Genomic DNA, 24,204 nt, shown 5'->3' on the forward strand with positions numbered 1-24,204 from the left:
CTCTCATGATGGTATGAGATAGTCTTTAGATGTTTGATGCCACAATAGCTAAGCACATGTTGCATCACTTCTGCCATAAAAGAGATGCCTAAAATCATAGATTAGCTCTTTCAGTAATCTCAGGTGATAAAACGCAATCATTAAAGCTCTGCCACTATCTTGGCTTCAATGCTAGTTAAAGGCATTGCCTCAGGAAATCTAGGAGCAAAGTCCACTACAGTCAAAAATATATTTCTGTCCTCTCCTAATGGGTACAGAACCTATAACATCCACCCCCACATGTGATTTTTGTTGATATAACCAGCAATGGGCAACACTGTGTGTTGCTTTTATCTCCTAACCTCACACTTTAACATACATGGCAGTTCTGCCATAATTCTTGGGCTACATTGCCAAAGCCAGGCCAACAGTACCTGCAAACGAAATGTTGTCTGGTTCTTTTTATACCAAGCTATGCTCCACAAGAACTAGCATGTGCTAATTCCAGCAACTGAAGTCTGTACTTCATAAGAATCACAAGGGTTTTTTTTTTTGGGGGGGGGGGTGTTCCCACTCCGAAGAAAAGTATCTTCTCATAGATGATCAGTACAGGCGATTATCAGCTGGTATTTCTCTGGGTACTTTGGACTTAAACAGATCGACATCTTTAGGGGCTGTTCAAGACAAAAGTTTCAAAGAATCATCAGATCTCTGTGTCTGTATAAAACCTTTAATTTGTAACTTTCCCCTCTCTTCCAGCCTAGTCACTGTGTTATGAGTTTAATAGTACTATGTGGTTCTGCCGCTATAAGAGCTAGCTTCCTCCTCCTCAGTTACTGATTTAGTCTCCACTGTAACTGGCCTCTTGGCCAGAGTGCCAGTGACTACTGATACATAGCTAACTTTTTCAGCCTGGTCACTGCCCGCTATCAAAGACACTGGTGTATCAAATACAACTGCAAAGTTCCATAAGTCATCCCACCCTTTATAACTAATAGGTATTAGAGCTTGAGAAGCCTGAAACCAAGGCTCTTCTGCACAACACAGAACACAATTAGTGATGTCATATCACAGAGGTGGCCAAACTTGCATAATGTAAGAGCCACATAGAATAAACATCAGATGTTTGAAACCCACAAGACACGAACATCAGATGTGGGAGGGAGGGAGGAATGAAGATGGATTTGGGGGGAGAGAGGCAGAAAAAAAAGCAACTTTAACTTTAAATGTGTTCTCCAAGCGATTTAAAGAGACAAATGCCTTCTCCAAGTCAGATGATGGGGTGGTGTGGGCTTCAAGAGCCACACAATATACGTGAAGGAACGACATGTGGCTTCTGAGCCACAGTTTGGTCACCCTTGTCATAGAGTCCACCCTCCAAAGCAGTCTTTTTCTCCAGGGGAACTGATCTTGGTCTTCTGTAGATTCTCTGTAATTGTCTGGAGAGCCCCTGTAATAGTGAGAGATCGCCAAGTGCCACCTGAAGGTTGGCAACTCCCTTAGCATAACAGGTTTTAAATCCAAGCCCAAAAGGTTTCCACTACAGGGACCTTCCCCCTTTTCCCCGCTCCTCCTTCGTCACCACTCCTCTCCAATTATCCCACTTCCAAGAATTACAGAAAGAGAAAGAAAAGCAAACAGATTTCTGAGTGATGACATCAATTCCTACAGCTCTGCTTAAAAAAAAAAAGGGAGAACGCACACAAGCACATGCTCTGGAATCAACTTGTTGGGACGAGTGTACAGGAAAGCTGAGGGCCTGAAGCAAATTAGTCATGCATTAGTGTTCCGTGCCACTCATTGCTGTCATGGCAACTGAAAGTCCAGACCACTGGCTAGACACAGATGACTGTCCATTTACCACCTGGAGAGCCCATTTGCTTTACTGCTTCTAAATGAAAATGCTTTGCTAATGAGCAGCAGCTCCCCTCCACTTCCTAACCCATGAGTGCTGTGTAATTTGAAAGCCTGCAGACTCATTTCAACATCAGAGGCTGTTCTAAAGAGAGGCATTGTTGGGTTAAGAAGTACTCTGTCAGCCTAGAAATAGCTGTATCTATCACTGATCTGTTACTTTCAGATCTTCTTTGCTAAATAATCATCTTGTTGTATTTAGGATGCCAGCATATTAGAAAAACAGCATTCTTCCTTCTCCCCATCCTGAAAAACCACAAAACTCCAATTTTTTGGAATGCTAATCATATACTTAAAAAAAAAAAGCAGCCCCAACCTGGATAGCCCAGGCAAACCCAATCTCATCAGATCTCAGAAACTGGGCAGGGCTGAATGTGGTTAGTACCTGGATAGGAGACTTCCTTGAAATACCAAGTTTATTCAGCCACCTCTCTGAATATCCTCCAGTCCCCCAGTAGGGGTCAGTCACCAGAGGTTGACATGACTTCCAAGTGCAGACAAACACACCTAAAATATGCATAATTTTTTTAAATCCTTTTTTTAAAAAGTCTGATTTGCATTTCATAGCCATATGTAATTTTAGCACATGTGATAGTGCAGTAGGTACAAGAAAAGATTTGTCTCTGCCTGAGCCAATCAAAGCAGATTATACTCAGATGGACTCATGCTCTGATGCAGTATAGGGCAAGCTCATACAGTCATATAAACCTAGTAATGTTTCCATGCCCAAAAAGACATATTATATTTGAAACGCTCCAAAAAACAGAAGCTACCAATAGTCCCACTGCACTAGAATTGACTTCCAGGGCTGCAACTTCTGTTCAGGTTTGCACAGTCCAAGACACACACACAGTTTTTAAATGAGTTAGTGAGTAGGTAATTTAATGCTCTCCAAACCAAGGGAAAGCTATCACACTTTGGGATGGGGCTTTTTTCTGGAGCAAGGAAGAGGGTGGAAAGGAGCTTTAACTAAAGGGCATTAAGTTTCCCCTCCAGAACATGTTACCCCTCTTCTTTCCAAAGATTAAGAGGAGGCATTTCCTTTTAATACAACAGCAGGAAATCTCCAGGCTTAAGCAAGCCCTGAAAAGCTACACTTTTCCTGCTATGAGAAGGGAAAGAATCAAGTTTCCCAAGATTAAGGGTGGAGTTTTCTTTCTCTCTGTTCCCTCCCCTTGCCCACTTTTCTTTCATGAAAAGAAAAAAAAAACCCATCACTTGTTATTATCACGTTCGTCACATGGAGCCCTGGTTCAGCTTCTCACTGAAAGCTTGATGGGGAAACTTTTAACTGGAAGTTTCAGCTCATTACCTGACATGTGAAATATTGTGCTGCAGGTCCATCAACAGCACACTTCAGCCCTCTGCTTTTCAACATACACACAGACCGATTCCGCATTAGCCTTTGCCCCGGACTTGTTCTCGACTCTCGCATTTGTGCGGGGCAAGGAGCAAGCAGGGAACACGCAGCCCTGCTCCAGAGATGCCAATGCAGAATCCAGGAAAACGAGCTCCCATGAGGAGCCCCACACAGAAGGAAGGCACGTGCCAAGTGCAGAATCGGTCACACACACTTATTTAACCAATAACACACTGCTCTTCCTGCCCTTTATTCTTGTATGAGGAAGTCCAAGTCCACCACCAATTCCCTCCACAGCCGCTGCGCCGCTTCTCATGGCTGACTTTTCCACTGCAAAATATTCATGGACATTCCTTACCATCACTACCACTTTTTCTTTTTGCAAATATACAAAAGATAGACATGCTTACATGTTAAAAGATGAATGATACAGAAAGAATCGACAATACCATCACCATATTCCATTAAATACTGGAAACAAAAAATTACAATTAGCTAATACCTATCAGACCTATCAAAGCAGCACCTTAAAGCCTAACAACTTTTTCCAGGTTACAAGTCAAAATTCCCTCCATCTTTGAGGTTCAAAAACTTATCCTCTAGAAATCTTGTTGGTCTTTAAGGTGCTACTGAATTTGGATCCTGCTCTTCTACTGCAGACCAACAAGCACGGTAGCTCCTCTCCTAAACTGAATAATGCACATTAGGTCCACTTTGCCAACTAGTTTTTACACTGTGAAATGTTAAAATACACTTGCAAATGATCACTGAAGCATACTGAAAGTATGCTAATTCAACATGTGTGAAAGCACCCCACTATCTTAAAGCATTAACGATTTCATTCATTAAGCAGCCATTTGTTCTTTACACGTTGAGCCCCATTTTGCTATGCAGCTACAGGTTGCAAACTCCAGCTCTGAAATGCTACAGAAATGTCATGCCTTCTAGACTTCTCCCCCCCCCCTTTCAATTACAAATAGGTAATTTTGCTTAACCTGCAACTGCAGCCTCCTCCACCTTCTCCTCCGCAATCAGGAATGCCAAGGAAGACAAAACCTTAAATAATCCAGACACTAACCCTCTCTCCATTTAGGCTTATGCTAATCAAGAGCTGTCTGGAAAGGTGCTAATGAGAAGATATGCAGGAAACATGAGCATCACTGAGACCTGGCCCAAAAGGGCATGTACTCCCAGGGAGCTTTTGTTATGGAGGAAAGGGAAGCTCGGCACAGCCAAGTCCCTGTTTTCTGAGCCCCTTCTTGCATGTGCAAAATGATTACAATTAAGCCTGACAGCCTGAGAGGGAGTCTGGCAAGGAGGAAGGAAGACACCTCTGGGTTACTGCAGCATTGTTTGGCTATGCAACCCCACCCCCACCCCACAAAACAGGCTTCCAGCTATTCCCTTTTGCTGGATCCGTTTGTTATCTGGACAGCAGAAGCCAAAACACACACACACACATAAAACCCCCAACTCAGCAGGGCTGTTTTTAAAAAAAAGAGAGAGAAAAAAAGCACAGAACACAAAGGCTGGAATGTGCTTACATGACAGCCCAAATAATTAGCACATCAAAGGTGAGAGACAACAAAGGAGAAAAATCTGCTGCAATACACAGTGGGCTTGACAAGGAGTCCAAAAAACAAATATTTACAGGCCTGCTACCTTCCTTCAGGCCAGGCCTAGACAGCCCAGGCTAGCCTGATCTCGTCACATCTGGGGAACCTAACAAGGGTCTAGGGTCTCGGGAAAATAAGCAAGACGTCTAGGCTTGCGACGCAGAGGCTCACAACAGCAAAAACCACCTCTGTGCACTTCTCGCCTTCAAACCCCTACAAGGTTGCCATAAATCAGCTGCGAAAGTGCAACTTGATGGCAATTTCCATCACCCACCATCTTTTCTGGCCAGGCTGGTGTGCCTTTAAGCGGCAGCAGAAAATTTAGCAGGGAAATCTCCCTTCCTCTGCCAGTTTGGTATAGTGGTTAATTGTGCAGACTCTCATCTGGGAGAACCAGGTTTGATTCCCCACTCCTCCACTTGCACCTGCTGGAATGGCCTTGGGTCAGCCATAGTTCTGGCAGAGGTTGTCCTTGAAAGGGCAGCTGCTGTAAGAGCCCTCTCAGCTCCACCCACCTCACAGGGTGTCTGTTGTGCAGGAGGAAGATAAAGGAGATTGTGAGCCGCTCTGAGATTCGGAGTGGAGGGTGGGATATAAATCCAATGTCGTAGTCTTCTTCAACTAAATGAATGATGGGTAAACCCCAGAGAGCACTGAGGTCAACCGGGAAAAACCTAATGACTGTCCCTGGGCCGAAGGAAATTAAATATCAGAGTACCAGAGCACGGGCCTTTTCGATCGCGGCCCCTACCCTGTGGAACCGACTCCCAGAGGAGGTGCGGGCCCTGCGGAACCTTGAACAGTTCCGCAGGGCCTGCAAGACCACCCTTTTTAAATTAGCATACTCGGACTGCTAGGAAAAACGGTAACCAAGGGTCCGCCAATGCGGTCTAAAGATCTATACCGCATCACAACTGTATTATTGGATTGGTTTTAAGTTAATATTTTAATGTTTTATTGCTCTATATTGTAATTTTAAGGTTTTACTTGTTATTGTATGATTGTAGAATGTTGTTAGCCGCCCTGAGCCTGCCGTGGTGGGGGAGGGCGGGATATAAATGAAATAAATAAATAAATAAATAAATAAAGCTTCACAAGTCAAGGTTGTCTTGCAGCTGTTAAAAGTGAGCTGGCAAAAAAGAGGGAGGAAGGTCTCTCTCTTCCTCCTTCATGAATGGCGATGGATCCAGGTGCGTACCCAGGTTGGTCTGAAGCAAAAAACCAAAGTTTGAGTCCAGTGGCATCTTTAAGACCAACAAGTCTTAAAGTATGCCCCTTATATATGCACATACACACATGAACGCTTATACCCAGAATTAAACTTTTTAGTCCTACTTTATTTCATGCATGGAGTCAGCGTAGATTGGACAATAGGCAATTCTCATAGCAGCTGTCAAAACAAAGTTTATGCTGATACAAAGCCAAAAACACAATTAGCCCTGTCAAAATCCCATGGGACTGACCTGCAAGAACATCTTCAGTAATCTGTAAGAAGCAGGGAAGGGGGGAGAATACAAAATTCACAGGAATTCTCATTCCACAGCAAAGTGGAGGCTCAGAAATTGGTCCCCCAGCTCCTACGACACTCTAATCACTATAACAAATTATAACTATACACACACACACACACACAATTTTCCATTAACATTCTGGGTAAGATTCTCAAATGGCACTGGAAAGCCAGGTTTATAAAAGACAAGGGCTCGTTTATTTCAAATGTGAATCAGGCTTCTGAGCAGAAGCTCACTATAATGCCTTTCACATGTACTCCACTTCAACTCCTACTTCATATTTATCATTCTGCTTGGTTTACTGATTGACCAATATTATTAAACATGTAATTGTATGTCAGTGTAATTCTTATTTATGTAATGCCTTCTTTCCTATGTACATAGATATCATCATTATCGCAGGTACTTGTGTTTAACTACCTGCCTTGACACTCATTCCTACTCAAATTCTGTGCAACATAAAAAGGCACATGTCCTTTTCACATCCTATTTAAGTTATCACTTTTTATTGCTTTTACTGAACAGACGGAACTGAGTACAGGATGTCTTTCCCCTGTCATTCAAAGGCACAGCCTTTTCACTTTCAAAGGAGAAGAACCTGTTTATTAATACACAGCCAACAGGTCTGACAACCTGCCTACTTATCTCTCACAAAGACGAATTTGAGACAAACTTGTTTATAAGTGACAGAAGAAAGTAAAACAGAAGGCACAAAGATGACTAGCTCTCAAAAAAAGATTTGTAGAAGGGCTTTAGAAATATTATATATAGATATTTAAAATTCCATACCTGAAGTACTGAGGAAAAGCAGAAAAGTGAGCGCACAAGAAGTCCTTCTCATATCACTAGCAGATCCATATGAAACTGCAAAACCCCAAGTTTCTTCTACAAGCTTATAGCAAATTTTAAAAACAAAATACCTAGCTATGCTAGACCACTATAACACAAAGCACAAACACAGTAAAACAACAATTGTTTTAGATCACAGGTCATATGGTATGCAGGTTTTCAGATTACACAAAGCTCTTCTCTATAATGGATTCTATAGACATGGATATTGACTCTGAGACACAGCATGAGATGCAAATTTTCAGAGTCTGCGCCAGTCTTACAACATCAGCAGAGGAAGTTCTTGCAGATGAATTGAGCTTTGTGCAAAAGATCTCCAATTTCACAGAGACAAGCCTCTGAAACCATATCATATACCACAGTATTAGGGACAAATCACAAGTACTGTTTTTGTAAGTCCCTATGGCAAAATAAGTTCCCAGAGCCCCTTCTATTGCATAATGCTATGGGGCATTTCACTGTTCCCTAACTCAGCCTACAATGATTATGACTTTTATGTCATGTGCATGAGTTGCTATGCTGAAGTGAGTTTGGACTGGTTCTTGGGACTCAATCACATCCATAGCCTTGTCATTAAGACTAAGCACAAGCTGATTAAAGCTGTACTTAATTGAGCAACAAAGGGTTGTGTGTTTTGGTCTGAATCCATCATAAATGTCCACATGAGGATAATGTGCCAAACTTCTTGGAAGTTCATCAGCACTTGTGCTCTTGGTGACATTTTAACAGCACAGTTTTGTAAGGTATACATTTAGGAGACCTAAGCCAGCAATAAGAAATTTTAGAAAATCCTCACTTAGGCACAAAAATTCATTGAGTGAGCATGGGCCAGTTAACACTCTCTCAGCCTAAAACTTGTTAGAATAATTGTGAAGATAAAATGGGAGTGTGTGTGTATGTGTGTAACTACAAGTGCTCCCCTGAGCTCTGTGGACAACAGGTGTAATAAAAAGAAAATATGCAGTCTGTAAATCCCAGAATGAACCTGCTTCAATAGTTAAATTAAACAGTTCACTTTCAAATTGCCTTCCATTTCTAGTATGTAGGATGCTAGCAAGTGGCTGGCTGCCAGCAGAGGACTGGGGAGGGGGCGCCATTGCATCAAAGCATGACATCATTTCCAGGGTGAACCCAGAAGTGATGTCACACCACTCTAGGAATCAGCAAAAACTCTATGGTTTAACAGCATTTCCACTGGATCCTTGAGTGGCGAGATGTCAGTTCTGGGTTTGTCCTGGAAATTATGTCACACCATTGACACGATGGCAATTTTTGCCTTATTTTTCCCCACTGGGCTACTGAGCAGTGGTGGGGACCAAGCTTCTGCTGTGGCAACCCTATGTATTGGTCCAAACACATTTCACTCCATTAACAGAAGGAACTCTCGCATGCAACAACAGCCTTTTGGAATGCTCCATATGTAACCCAGGAAAATACACCTTTTCTTTTATATAATTGGTACTTCAGAAAACCAGTCAAGAACGTACAATAAAGGTTAATTACATAACCATGCTCCCTTAACTCTTTGACACCAGTTAAAAGTGCAAGCAAACCAACAGTTTTAAAACCACATGCACCCAACAATATCACTTTTCCTTCTTCCAAAGAACACCATGTACTGCCAAGCTTGCGTCGGCTGGGACCGGGAGTGAAGGTGAAGGCAAGCAAGCTGATCAGGTTTCTCAATGTCAAAATGTAATACGCATTTATTTCATGTGCATGGAAGTCAGCGTCTGGCTTATATTGCTTTGTCAAAGTTGTGAATGATCAAAAAACAAACCCAGGAGGGGTGGGCTACTGAGACGCAAGGCTAACAACACCCCCCCCACACACACACACATACTCAACAGGAAAGAGCAGGCAGACCGCAATCTTAGATATAGTCATAAGAGGTTGGAGCAGAGAACTTTTTGGAATCAAGTGCCAGATTTAATCTCTAGTGTAACTGGTTGTGCCCTGGCCCAGATGGCCAGGCTAGCGTGATCTCGTCAGATCTTGGAAGTTAAGCACAGTCAGTCCTGTTTTGTACTTGGATGGGAGACCACCAAGGAAATCCAGGGCTGCTACACAAAGGTAGGCTACAGTAAACCACCTCTGAACGTCTCTTGCCTCGACAACACCATGGGGTCACCATAAGTCAGCCGTGACTTGATGGCAGTTTCCACTGGTGGTGGTGCTTTCTGAATGACAGTGTGGTAAATATGGACAGGAAATCTGCATAAAGTTTGCCAGCAGCTGCTAGACTAGGTATTGCCACTTGTTGGGAAATTAAACAAGGTCCCGTATTTTGGACTGGCTCATCTGTTTTAGAAAAGTAGCTTTATTGTCTAAATTAACTTACCCACTTAAGAGATACTGGGTTTCAATTTGATCCATCTTTCCCCTTTTCATAATGCTTCAGAAAGACAACTTTCATGACTTAATTTGCCCAAGCATATATACTAATGCCTTCCAACTGTCTTTTCCAATTTTTAAATTTTTGGAATTAAAGAAGTAAAAATGAAGAGGTTAGGGTGGCAAAAGCTGCCCTCTATCCCAGGGCACAAGCTCTCCTGGGCAGTTTCAGCCCCATGCTTATATTTGGGGTAGGGCTCTGACTTTCTCCTATATAAGCAAATAAAAAGCTGTTCACACGTTTAAGGAGGGGGAAGCTCCATCACTGAACCTGAGTGTCCTGTTGCAGTGGGAACAAAAGCATGATCTGATACTGGGTAGCCAAGCTTTAAATGCTTGGAATCGAGGGAATTGAAATGAACCACTACAGGCAGAGCACAGAGAAGGAGGCTAGCACACACATGGTCCCTAAACTTCCTCTACATTCAAGGCAGTAAACTTCTGAATACCAGTGCCAGGAGGCAAGCCTTGGCCTTACTGCCCTATTGTTGGCCCTCCATAGTAACTGGTTCTCTGTATTTGAAGCAAATGTGATTGCACATGAAAGTTTATTCCTTGAACAAAATTGTGTTGGTCTTAAAGGTGCCACTGGACTCAAGCTTTGTTCTGCTGCTTCAGACCAAAACGGCTACCCACCTGGTTCGCCACTGCGTGAGACAGGATGCTAGACTAGGTGGACATATAAACATATATGAACATATGAAGCTGCCTTATACTGAATCAGACCCTCGGTCCATCAAAGTCAGTATTGTCTACTCAGACCGGCAGCAGCTCTCCAGGGTCTCAAGCTGAGGTTTTCCACACCTATTTACCTGAACCCTTTTTAGTTGGAGATGCCAGGGATTGAACCTGGGACCTTCTGCTTGCCAAGCAGATGCTCTGCCACTGAGCCACCATCCCTCCCCATGGACTTCTGGTCTGATCCAGCATGGCTCTTATATTCCTCTGCCCCTTTTCATAATAGCTGCCATTTTGCTACCACGTATGTTTTGAGTTTTGCCACCTTTTCACCTCTCAAATTCTGATATGGTGAGCACCATCACAAATAGTAATTTATCAAGAAGCCCCTGAGAACATACAAGTCAGGGTTTAAGAACTGGAATACTTTTCCAGGCACAATGACCAGCTTGACAGCTTGGCATGAGAGCAGCTGGGGACTCTTTTTCCCTGCCCTGTTAATAAATATCTTTGGTGAAGTCTGACAGAGGGAATCCACAAGAGGTGATTCCACAACTGCCTTGGGAAGCTTGTGTGTTAATCTCATTTGCCCTCCTCTACAAAATAAGACTGACAACAAACTGGAATCCTTGCAAGAACAAAAGAATAAAGTACATCAGCATTTTCAAGAAGCACTGCATAAAACATCTTATTAATGTATTATATCTAAATTATTTTTTGCCCTGCCTTTCCACCATCAATGGGCCTCAAGGCAGCCTATAAAATACACTAAATAGCAAAAAGTAAAAAGCCACATGTGCAAATACAATAAAATTACCAATTACAGCAAGTCAGAACTGGTTACCATAATGGCTCAGGCAAACTAACAGAGCAGCTCTAATAATACCAAATTTCCAACCAGCAGCAACTATAACAGTAACTAAAGATTCAGTTCAAACACTAGTGACTGTTGGGAATACAGAACCAAGCTAGCCTGGCATCTGAATAATAATGGCAAAGGTGCCAGCCTGACAAACCTAAAGAGGAAGTTCTACTGCCTGGGTTGTACTTAAATACTTAAGAGGATTTCCCTAATATTCTACCAGAGTCTTGAGGATTATGGCAGACCTGCAAACAGCTCTTCTTTCCCTCAGCCAGAAAGATTGCTGCCTCATCCCCGTGTCCCAGCCAGAAGAAAGCTAGTGACTGGTGCTTTTTGTAGCCCTGTCACATTCATCCAATGTTTGTTTTGCAGTCTAGAGAGGCCAATATAGAGTAATGGTACTAAAACCTTGTTGAACCTGTGGGCAATCTGGAATTTTGAGTGCTACAACAAAATGGCTGACATGGAAGTTGGGACCAGTCACAAAATGGCTGCCACATGAAGGCAAGGTCCAATCATAAAATGCTGAGAGACATTAGAAAGGTAAGCTACTATGATGAAGGCAGCTGTTTCTAAATGTGTGCTCCCAGTAGACACACACAATGCCTCCTGAGTACTTCTCGAGCACCTCCTACTCCAATGAAACAAGAGAAAAAGTCAGAATTGGCTCTTTCTTAAATTAGAAAAAGCATGTTGAGAAAGAAGCTATTGGGCACCAGGAAACACACTAATGGATGCTGTGACAGCACCATTTTGGGAATTACTAACAGAGTTATTCTATTTAACCTCTACCACCTTTAATGACAAGGCTAGCAAAGTAACCTCTATTAGCTTTTCAGGGCCAAGAAGCTGGCTCCACACCACTTTTTCCAATTTCAAACACCAGCCAGGAAGATGAGCAACAACCATTAAACCTGCAGACTGTACTGCTGGGTTATGACACCAGAATGCAGTCGTCCCAGAACAATGGATCTTTTGAAAAAGTCAATACCCAAGATCATAACATTTCATGTCATACTGGGAGAGAAGCTTCCTTTTTACCTGTCCAAACTGCATGCCTCCATCCGGGTTGTCCAATCTCACTAGAATTACAGCAGCAACAATAAAATTACACCAGCCTCTGTCAAGATAACATTAGTACAGTCCACAACCCCACTTGGAATAGTAGACTCCTAAGAGATTTCGCTGCCCCAATCCACAATCAATCTGATCTGGACAATGTCCTTAAGTTATCAATATCTGAAGAAGTGTGCATGCACACAAAAGCTTATAAGTTGAATAAAGCTTTGTTGGTGTTAAAGGTGCCATTGGACTCAAACTTTGTTCTGCAGATCCAGCATTTTCCTTTCCTTCTGTGTGGCAAGTCAAGAAAGGAAGAGTTCGTAAGTACGCAGAATGCCCAAAGGCACAACAAGAATCATGCAGTTACCCTTTATCTTATCTTCATCCAGCCTCAAAGTGCACTTTATTTTTTCAGAATGCCACCTGCTCGGGAACACAGACTTCCTGATCTGAAAGTTCTCCCCTGAGCAAACTTCAGCAACGACTGGTGGGCACAAATGTTCTTCTACACCTCCCCGTTCATTTTTGGGGTTATCTAACTACAAAGAAAAATAACCTCCTTTGCGGCCTCAGGTCCCAGATGAGTTGCAGAAACTGCAACTGAGCACAGGACAGCTGCAATTTCCTATACAGGTTTCTTTTTACCCTCCCCCCCTTTGTTTGCCAAACCCGGAAACCTCCTGGGAAGTTGCAACCCTTTCGCAAACGCAGAGGACAAATAAAAGTTTTAGAAGCCAACTGAATTATTATTCACAATTATAGACTGAATATAAAATTTACCCATCCTGACAGCTTACCCAGACCTCTTATCTTTGCTCCCACATAAAGCGTGCTTTTAAATTGGATTTCCAGCAAGTCGGCTTCAAATATTTGCTTTAACTTTGAAGAAGTTGCTACATAAGGCAAACTGCTTATCTGATAAGCACTTCTCATTTCTCCAAAACAGCTCTGGGCGTTTATCTTTCTTGGCTCCGTCCTACCTCAAGGGCTCCATCTGTATTCAGACATCACACACCACCCCAGAGTTTAATCAAACCGTGGTTCATGAACTGTAATTTGTTGTGACATCCATACAAGTCTTAAGCCACAATATGATATTCATCTTTATACCAGTTTTATCTTCTCTACAGCCCTGTGAAATACTGAGGGCAAATCCATCTACCTTTCAGAAGGGCTTTTTTTGTAGCAGGAACTCCTTTGTATATTAAGCCACACACCCCTGATGTAGCCAATCCTCCAAGAGCTTACAGTAGGCCCAGTTCTAAGAGCCCTGTAAGCTCTTGGAGAATTGGTTACATCAGGGATGTATGGCTTAACATGCAAAGGAGTTCCTGCTACAAAAAAATGCCCTGCCTTTCAGAGTGAGAACAGCTGCCTTGAATGAACTTGGATGTCAGCTGTTAAGGGGGTAGCAATGGGGGGGAGCTTTGGTCTTTGTACCCCCTTCTGTGGACACCTGGTTCAACATCTGTTGAAAGTGCCACGCCAAACTAGACAGACCGTGGATCTGATCCTGCAGAACTCTTATGCTCTGGATTCGAACCTGGATCTTTGAAGGTCTGAACAAATTCCTTGGGCTGCATTCAAATATAAATATGATAAACTCTGGTCTTCTCAAACCCCCATTAGTTGTGATGTCAGGTTTTTTTTAAGTCCAAAAAAGCAGGGTTTCTTTACTGGCAACAAACTGGGATTCCAAACCTGAGACTGTTGCCGGTTTGTTAACCACCATTTGTTACGCGGTTGTGACATTTGAATTCATAAGCCATGCACTTGAATAGCAGGGCCTCTTGCAAGTGGCTTAGCCATGGGCTAACCGGCTGCGCAAGAAAGGTGCCCTTCCAACTGTGAGGTGGAGGGAAGGCAAGCAGCAAACGTGTTGGGGGTTTATGCAACAAACCGGGATTTGTCACTTAAATCTGGTCGATGAACCAGTTGTCACACAATCATGTAATCTCTGAACCCAGCCTCGTTCTCCAGAAATGCAACACCAACTGTACTACCTGCTTTCAAAGCATTAATTAAGCTGGACTCTCTTTTCTGGAGATCAATTTTGCAGCATGAGGATTTCTCCTCTCCTTGGGCCACATTCCAGACTGCTTGTCTTTCACAAGGAAAGGACAGAGGCCTGCCTTTCCAGCTTTACCACAACCCTGGAATTCAAACACAACACTGGCTGAGAGGAAAGCAGTGTCTTCCTTGAAGCTTTTCATTCACAGAATGCCTTGAGGCCCAAAGAGACATTTTGAGCCCCACAGCTCTCTGTGGCTATTTTGGCACTAGAGAAGGCACATGGGGGGGAGGGGGAGAGGAGGACAAAGTCCTACTACACTGCAAGCCCCATCAGTATCAGGCCCTTGAGATTTTTTAAAGGCCTGTTTCCATCTGTAAAATGGTGGCGGTGTGAAGAGTGCCCTAAGTACCTCCCCTTTCCAAAGCCGTCTTATTGTAAGAAGATTTAGGCTCCACCCCTAGCTCTTCAGGAATACCCCAGCCTGGAGCTTCTTCAAGCGCCAAACCACAAATGGGCAAAATCAACAACTGCCCGTTCATGAGTTTTCTCCATCATGGCTCCCGCCTTGTGAAACGGCTTGTCCGAGGAAGTCAGGAAATATCCCACTCCCCTGGCCTTCCACCAACTATACAAAACTGCATTATTCAAGAGGGCTTTTTCTGCACAGGTAACAGGGTTGCCATGTACAAATGGATGCACAAACTAACCTGGATAAATGATTGGGTCTATCATCTTATACTGCTGTATATAGCTTATTGTAAGAAGAATCGCTAGTCTGTAATTATTATATTGCTTAATGTGCCATTTTAATACTTATGCTCTGCTTCAGTTCTTTCTAGTGGTTCCAGATTTCTAAAATCGTAAAGGCATCTGTTACTGAATGTCTCTTTTTTGTTAATTGTACTGACTCACTGCGTAATCTACCCTGAATCCTTGGGAGAAAGGCAGCCTATAAATAATATAAATAAAATAAATAAACCCTAGCTACTATTCCTAAAAAGCAGCACTTGGAATCCTATTTTTTTTCTTTGTCAATTCATAATCCAAATACAGCTCAGGAGTTCCTAAATTTATTATCAGCTGATTTTTTGCACAGCCTACAGAAATTGCACCAAATGTTCTTACAGAGAACCCTCCTATGCCTTGCCTCTGCTGATAAAAATATTTTGATGCTACACGCCCTCACGTTTGGCAAAAAACCTCCAACAAATTACAGCAGGACTGCTCTGCTAGCATTGTGTGCGGCCTGACGGCATATCCTGTTTCCAATATCTAGAAGTCCAACGCCACAGGGAATTCCCCAAGCTAAACAATAGTCTGCTTGGTTAGTGCATTAAGGCTGAAATCCTAGGAACGCTTACTTGGAAGTAAATCTCATTTGAGTAAGAGGTGGCTTCCTTCCAAATAAGCCTGCATGGGACCAAGTTGCATTAGTGCTTGGAGGAGTCACAGAACATGGGGACAAATCTATTTACATATGCTCTGCCAAAGATGCTGCATAATTAAAAGTCATTTCTTCACAGTCCACTGAGAGGCTATAACTGTGCACACACAGTTGGCTTCCCTCCCCTTAAAACAGGATTTTCAGACTTCAGCACACACTAGCAAAGTTGCAAGATCCAGTTCCCAATACAGAGAGACCCCACTGTGCCGGCAGAATAGGCAACATTCCAGAATTCTTAATTCAAAATAAATTCAGCACACACAGAGAGATTGTGGACACTACCATGACTATCAGAAGTACACTGAAGGCTAAGCACTCTGCCCATGGTCTTCATTCTCAGGTCTATGCGAAATATCAGCAAGGCATAAAGCAATGATACTCAGCAGCTCGGGAACCACGAGTAAAGCTTTGGGGATATATGCTGTTGGGGAGAGAAGTGAAAGCACTTCATCTGCATATTGGGAGGAGTGTATGTAGGAGTGACTAGAAGAAAAGACAACAGGGTAGTGGGAGGAGCAGAGGCCTAGTCGTTTGGGCTCTCCAAGGACTGAAGTGCTGAGGCCTCAGCTGAAGAGATTTTTGTCTGGTGTGGGCCCTCTGTTTTTTTGGAACGGACTGTTTTTCTGGAGGTTAGCCCCCAGACCACCTGCCTATGAACTGAAGCTGACTTCTTCTGTTGGATGGTGGGGAGAGAAGCCCTGAGGACTTTCCTTCCCACTGGAGGCCTGCTGCTTCTGAGGGACTGCGACTGGACCAGCTTCATCAAGAAGGCAGCACTTCTGGGACACTGACTGCTGCATCTCTGGTTTGGGAAGGAAAAGTACTTTGGGGGTGGGGAGCACCATACCCTGTATACCAAAACTGTGTTTATTCTTATAATAAATAGTTACTTCGATATGTCGCCACCTGTAGCTCTTCTGAGCGCCGTCCTTGAAGGTGGCACCTGCCTTATAGTTCAGGAAAAAGGGCAAGGTCCAAGGACAAGGGTCCAGTGGACTTGAGGTTGGCAATTGGTTCTCACCTTGAAGCAGCCACTGCTGGAGGAATGGGTAAGCAGCAAGCCTTCTTAAATGACAGGTCTCATGGCAGGAATGGAAGTAAATGTGGCTCTTTTGGTTAACAGTAATTGTCAGAGTGGTGGTGGTGGTGGAAAGTGCCACCAAGCCGCAGCTGACGTTTGGCAAACCTGTAGGGCAGGGGAGGCCAAACTTGTTTAATGTAAGTGCCACACAAAATAAACATCACGTGTTTGAGAGCCACAAGACATGAACGTCAGATGTTTGAGGGGAGGGGGGGAGGGAAGGAAGGAAAATAGGTGGTGAGAGAGAGGTGGAAGGAAAGCAACATTAAATGCATTTTCCAAGCTGCTGGCTGGCTTGCAGAAGTGATTTAAAGAGACAAATGCCTTCTCCAAGCCAGCTGACAAGATGATGGGGGCTTCAAGAGCCATACAACATGTGTGAAAGTGCCACATGTGGCTCCCGAGCCACAAATTTGGCCACCTCTGCTGCAGGGTTTTCAAGACAAGAGATGTTCAGAGGTGCTTTGCTGTAGCCTGCCTCTGCTTAGTTACCTTGTATTTCCATGGTGGCCTCTCATCCAAACATTAACCAGGCCGGACCCTGCTTAGCTTCTGAGATCTGAAAAGATCAGGCTAGCCTGGACCATCTAGGTCAGGGCCACAGAGCAAGCACCTCTGGTAAACAATGACCAGTGATAATTTCTGCTTTACAAGGGAGGGAAGAAAGAAAGCTAGGTGTATCATCACAGAAGCACGTAACACATGGAAGAACGTCGCTAACCCCAATCCTGAAGACCCTTCTTCTCAATCACTCATTTCCTAAGGAAAGCTGGTTTTATTCTTCCTGCTGTAGCTTACCTAACAAGTGCAAAAACCAAGCAGTATCAGCTAACAGTAACAACTTTACATTTAAAGATGAATTCATAACACTTTCCTGCAAATCAGCTATTTTATAATGCCGATCTCTTCTAGCTCAAGAGGATTAAATCCAAAAGGGAGGACTGCAACTCCCAGGATATGAAACAGAACAAACAGCATAGCTCTCATCCCTATCAAAAAAGCCTACCCAGAGGACACATTAAACAATCATAAGCTTCTAGTAAACACATTAAAAATCTTTTATTCAATTGCTTAAAGCAGTGGGTTGTGAAGCCTAGAAAACAGGTCCTAGGCTTTTCCAGTTTTACTGATTTGTATATGATCTTTTAAGTGGGTCACCACATCAAATAAATTTGGACTTGTGGGTTACCATAACAAAAAGGATGGAAACCATAGTCTTAAAGGAATTTGGGTGTTTATGTCAGTTTAAAAAAAATTATTCCTCTTAAACCAGTATGTAAAACTGTGCCCGTTCCAATTGGATTCTTATATCTGAATTACAACTAGAAGAGACATTAACCCGGGGATCTGTGCCTAACCAAGCCCAGATGCCAACTATGTTCCCCATATGTACCAACACAATTTTACTACAGGTCCTAAGAATATCTACCATACTGCCAGGGTTTTATTCATCTGCTAATCTTTAACACTATATATGCCATCGTTTGCCAACAATGCCCTTCGGCTGTCTACAAAGGACATAGAGGTCAGTTTCTAAGAAAAAAGGAAAAAAAACTGCAGAAAATTTTGACAAAAACGCCAATATGCACAAACCAAGAGGGAAATGTTTCAAGTCTACCAGGATGCTCAGCGGCTGAAACTCAACCTTATTCAAAGAAGAAACTCTAAGGAGAAACTCCAGTGAAAAATGGCTGAATTAGAATAGACTAATGTGACTGAATCAACCATGGGTGAAACAGACCAGATGCTCTCCTTAACTGCCACAGATGTTCAATTGCTTCACGTAACTGAGTTAACCTGGATCAAGTTTCTCCCTCGTATATGCTCAAAGCAACACAATCACAGGACTTAACTTCATCAGCCACACCTCTGCTATGTTCACTTGCTCATCTTCCAGTGCAACGTATGTTATGTGTCAAGAATGGCCTACTAGTCACTACGCTAAAAAAACAAGTGAGTGCTTCTGCCCCTCAAAAATGGACACAAATCTGAAATTTTAAAAAAATTACAACATTCAGAAATGCATTTATATTGTGCCTTGTAGGCAGTTAAAAGAGCAGCAAGGATGCCAAATCATCATAAGCTTCTAAAAACAAGTTAGAATGAATACACACACACATACCATCAAACACCGTTGCTGATCTAAAAGTGTATTTATTCGCTTCATTTATACTCCAATTTCCTCCCCAATGAGGATTCAAAGTGGCTCACATCATTCTCCTCTCTTCCTTTTTATCCTCACAACAATCCTGTGAGAAATATTATGTTAGGAGTCGGTGACTGTCCTACAGTCACCCAGCAAGCTGTTCCGCGGCAGACTGGAACTCGGTGCCCCAGTTCTTAGCTCAACACTGTGCCACACTAGCTCTCTAGATGCTGTTCTCAGACAAGGAAGCTTCAAAGGGAGTATCCAATATTAAATTACTGGATTAGAATTTAACAACTTCAAGAATATTAACCCCCCCCCCCACGTCTTATCAGGGAGTCATGATTCTTTACTCACTATAGGTGCTTATCTTGCACTAGATTTTGTTAATTCTGCTTTGTTTAACAGCTGGAGATGGCCCTCAATGTCTCTTATAAGTGATTTGTCTACTTCATTTATATGTCACCTTTCTCCCAAAGTGGCTTACATCAATCTTCTCTCTTAGATTTTATCCTCACAACAACCATCCTGTTAGGTAGGTTAGGCTGAATGTGTGCCCAGCGTCACCCAACAAGCTCCCATGGCAGAATGGGGATTCGAACCTGGGTCTGCCAGATTCTAGGCTCTGAAGATTACATCACACTGGACCTCCCTGGAGCAAACAAACCACTCTCTTTAGTAGATTTTGTTTTAAAATAGTCCCCTCCCCCCAGCCCACACACACAAACTCTTCTGCTGTAAATATACCAGTAAAATCATGCATCTAATGAACGTACACTCCACTAGATCTGATGAAGTGTGAGTCCAAGTCATGGAAACTTGAACTGGAATATACCAGTAAAATCATACATCTAATGAATGTATACTCCAGTAGATGTGATGAAGTGTGTGTCCAAGTCATGGAAACTTGAACCAGAATCAATGTTTTAGAAGTGCCACTGGACTGTAGTTTGATTTTTCATCAAGTTATAGAATGATTATTTCAATGGTTAGCTAAATTGGTCTGCAACAGAACAGTTAGAATCCAGTAGCACCCTGGAGACCAATAAGGCGTTACTGGACTTTAATCAAGACAGATTACAGAATGGTCACTACATTTATCTTTCCAGAAGGACAGATTAGTCCACTACCACAAAAAATAAACAGGCGCCTCAGGGCACTTTAAAGATTAACATTTTATTCCAGCATAAATTTTTGTGGATTACAACTCCCTTCTTCAGAAGTAATGAGTGAATTCTGTCTATGGAAGCATTTTATGTAGTAGGAAGAGACTACGAAATGCACAAAATGTAATTAGACTTAAATCTAATAAACAGACCTTGTTCACGAGATATGCTAAACTAGCACAATAGATAAGGAATCACAGGTTTGTCAATTAACAAATGAAATGAGACATATGTCTCCAAGACCTTGTTGGGGAAGGGAAGGCAAAGTGTTGCCTATGTTTGCCTTTTGCATGGAATTAGATTCAGCGGAATTAGCCTGTTGCTGCAAAAATAGCAGAGTCTGATGAAAAGAACTGTGTTTCTCGAAAACCTATGCTGCAATAAAATGTGTTAGTCTTAAAGGTGCTACTTGGACTCTTTGCTATTTTTTGCATGGAATTGTCACTCTCTTTTCCATTTCAAGGTTCATCACTATGCACACCGCCATGGACTCTCACCAGGTGATCACGGGCTTGTCACTCTCTCAGAGTCTAACCCACCTCACAGGGCTGTTGTTGTGAGGCTAGAATGGAGGAGGGGAGAATGAGGTAATAAAAGAGGAAAACAGAATGTAAATAAAATACACACTTTCTCCCCCCCCCCCACCCTCCCTCTTTCCCTCCTGTGTAGATTCCAGTCGAATTAGTCAACATATAAAAGTTGCAGACCATCTCAACACAGCTGGAAGTATATCACACCCACGTTGCGTGAACTGATTACTTTTTGAGTTGGGATCTTTATTTTGAACTGTCCTCTTTTTGTAAGATACACACACACATGCCTTTCTATGTTAGTTTTTAAAGTGCCACTGAGCTCCCTATTTTATTCTACAGCATAGAGGTTTCTGATAACTGAGAATCCATTTAATGCATGGGACATATACACACTGAAGCGTTTGAAGACATCAGCAGTGCATGCTTGACTCGAAAAGAAACTGTGATTGTATCGCTAGTAGTCCCAAAACCACGCTTGCACCTGATGAAGCCTTGTGGGAGACACCCTGTTTACCGGTCTGCCGTTGCACCCTTGTTTCCAAATTTGGGACATCTGGACCATACAGGTCCTTCTATCATAAAGGAATTTAAACCAAACTGGATTACGCTCCATGGAGCAAGAAAAAATTGAGTGGTTGCTCTTTAAATCCCGAAGGAACTTGCATCCACTTTGCGGAGCGCCATTTCCCATCGATTGTATCAGTTCGGGTCAGCATTAAGTATTTTGCAACTGTATGTGCATGTAAATTTATGTAATTAGTATAGTAGTTATATATTGTTCTCACTTATATTTATACAGAATTTTTGCAGTAGCTGATCGCGAGCCTTGTGCTTTTCTATTTTGGAGATTCGGGGGTGCAGCCAGGGAAGGGTGGGGTTTGGAGAGGGGAGAGCCCTCAGCAAGATACAATGCCATAGACTCCACCCTCCAAAGCATCCATTTCCTCCAGGGGAACGAATCTCCCCAATTTGGAGATCAAATGTAATGCCTCCAGGCTTCCAGGCCCCACCTATAGCCCACAGACATTTATGTGTTCATAACATGCTCCCTCTAAGCCGTGCAGTCTTGTTCTACATTGTGAGCTACTGGCACTAAATTCTACTGTGTGAGCTACTAGCATTAAATTCTACTTTGTGAGCTACTGACATTAAAGTTGTGAATGAGTGAATTGGCTACTGCATAAATTAGTGTAGTCAGGAGGCCATCCTTCCTGAGGTAAGACAAAAATGTGTGAGCCAGAGGCTAAAGAACTGTAAACTAGCTCGCACTAACTCAATTTAAAGGGAATACAGGTTCATAAATGTGTTGGTCTTTAAGGCCTCACAGGATTCTTTGGAGGATTTGTTTTGTAAGTGCAGCAGACTAACACAGCCACCCTACTGATCTTTTATCCAAGTAACCTTTTATTTTGAACGCCTGTCCCATTTGTATATGGTATTGGTATCCTGAGCATCTATTGTTATGCCTTTTGGCTAAGACAATAAATTGAAACTGAGCTGAAAAAAAGGCGTTAGAAGTCAGTGAGAGCTCTGGGCTCTAGCACAGGCCCAAGGGAAACTGCGTTCAGAGAATGTCCAGAATTTAAGCAACTCTGGCCAAGACGAGATTGGTACCTGGGTGTGTCAACCCTCCTTTGCCTTTTCCTGCTGTTTTTGCTGGGAGGCTTGTTGCAGGGAAGTGAGAACCTCTTCCTGCTTGCTGCACTCCCTTTTTTTGTCTACCCCTCTTCGCAGTTGCAAAATGCATTCCTTGAGGCAGTATTTCTGCTTTAGAATATAAGAGAAAAAAAATTGTGGGGTTTTTTTATTTAGCTCTTCCAGCAATACAAAGGGTAGGGGACCAAAAAACACCTTATTCCCAGCAACTGCAGCTTAATCACTGCACAACTCAGTGGTGGAAGAAGTAGGCCAATTTGTGCATGCAATCAGGGACGCACTGGAGATATGTATATGCCAGAAGGAGAGAATGCTGGGGTGGTTTTGGATAAACCTTGACACAAGGCTATGAAAGAGATTTGTACAGATACATAAAGGTAAAGGAAGTGCCCTGTACAAGCACCAGTCATTTCCAACTCTGGGGTGACGTCATATCACAACGTTTTCACAGCAGACTTTTTGTTCCTGGGTGGTTTGCCATTGCCTTCCCCAGACATCTACACTTCCCCCCCCCCCCAGCAAGCTGGGTACTCATTTTACCAATCTTGAAAGGATGGAAGACTGAGTCAACCTTGAGCTGACTACCTGAACCCAGCTTCCGCCAGGATCAAAATCAGGTCATAAGTGGAGCTTGGACTACAATACTGCAGCTTACCACTCTGCGCCACTGGGCTCTTGAACAGATACATATGAGATCCTTAATTTGTCCTGGAAAAGAATGGCAGACCAGATTCCAGATATAATGTACAGCTCCTGTCAGAATGCATTACAAGCATCCTCCGAGCACACTAAGTCAAAGAATGCTTCAGTAAGTAGTTTAACTCCTTATCACCCAAAAATGCAAACATTCACATGGCTTCAAAGAACTTCCAATTTATCTTCAAAGAAATTTCCCAACTTTTTGTTTCTTTATTTTCAAAGGGAAGGTAGCAGAAGGGGAAAAGAAGATGAAAGATATATGGTTCAGAATTACAAGGGACCTTCTGTGACAGGTTAGGATCAAAAGATTGAAGACTACAGCAGAAGATTATGCGTTATGAGTTGCAGAGATAAGGAAAACAATCCTACAAATTCACCACTCCTATTTCACAGGCAAGAGCCATTCCCACAAAGATTACACTCAATAAAATTAACCCATTTGAAAGAGATCACAGCACACACAATTGATCTCAGAATAATTTAAACAGGTAACGTTTCAGATAAAGATGCAGTATGAATAACCAGGACTCTTCAAGACACCAACAACTGAGCTTAGAAGCCAAAAAGTTTAACACTTTTTTTCAAGTTAAAAGCATACAAAGCTGGCCACAATATACGGCAAAAGAAACTTGGCTTGTCTCTTCTTAATTATCTGCTATGTTCATGACTGTTTTTCAATTGCACATTCTAAGAATCAGCTGCAGATTTAAATCAGGAATCTCTTATCTTTATGCTAACTCTTGCTGTCTACCATTTTGCCTAAGATCACCACCATTCACAGCTCCAATACTACTTGTTAAATATGTAAGAACATAAGAACAGCCATGTTGGATCAGGCCAATTGCCCATCCAGTCTAACACTCTGTGTCACACAGTGGCCCAAAAAAATTATACACACACACACTGTAGCTAATAGCCACTGATGGACCTCTGCTCCATATTTTTATCCAATCCCCTCTTGAAGCTGGCTATGCCTGTAGCCACCACCACCTCCTGTGACACATGCTCCACATGTTAATCATCCTTTGGGTGAAGAAGTACTTCCTTTTATCCGTTTTAACCCGACTGCTCAGTAATTTCATCGAATGCCCACGAGTTCTTGTATTGTGAGAAAGGGAGAAAAGTACTGTACTTCTTTCTCTACTTTCTCCATCCCATGCATTATCTTGTAAACCTCTATCATGTCACCCCGCAGGCAACGTTTCTCCAAGCTAAAGAGCCCCAAGCGTTTCAACCTTTC

The 24,204-nt window shown here is 42.7% G+C and overlaps 1 protein-coding gene across 3 annotated transcripts in view; it reads right to left on the bottom strand.

Annotated features, from left to right (window-relative positions):
* AFF1 (ALF transcription elongation factor 1) overlaps nt 1-24,204 on the bottom strand; it is a 209,882-nt gene that overhangs the window by 131,812 nt on the left and 53,866 nt on the right. The gene's annotated exons all lie outside the window — the stretch shown is intronic.

Source organism: Heteronotia binoei, chromosome 9 (assembly GCF_032191835.1).
Source record: "Heteronotia binoei isolate CCM8104 ecotype False Entrance Well chromosome 9, APGP_CSIRO_Hbin_v1, whole genome shotgun sequence".
NCBI classification, from domain to species: Eukaryota; Metazoa; Chordata; class Lepidosauria; order Squamata; family Gekkonidae; genus Heteronotia; species Heteronotia binoei.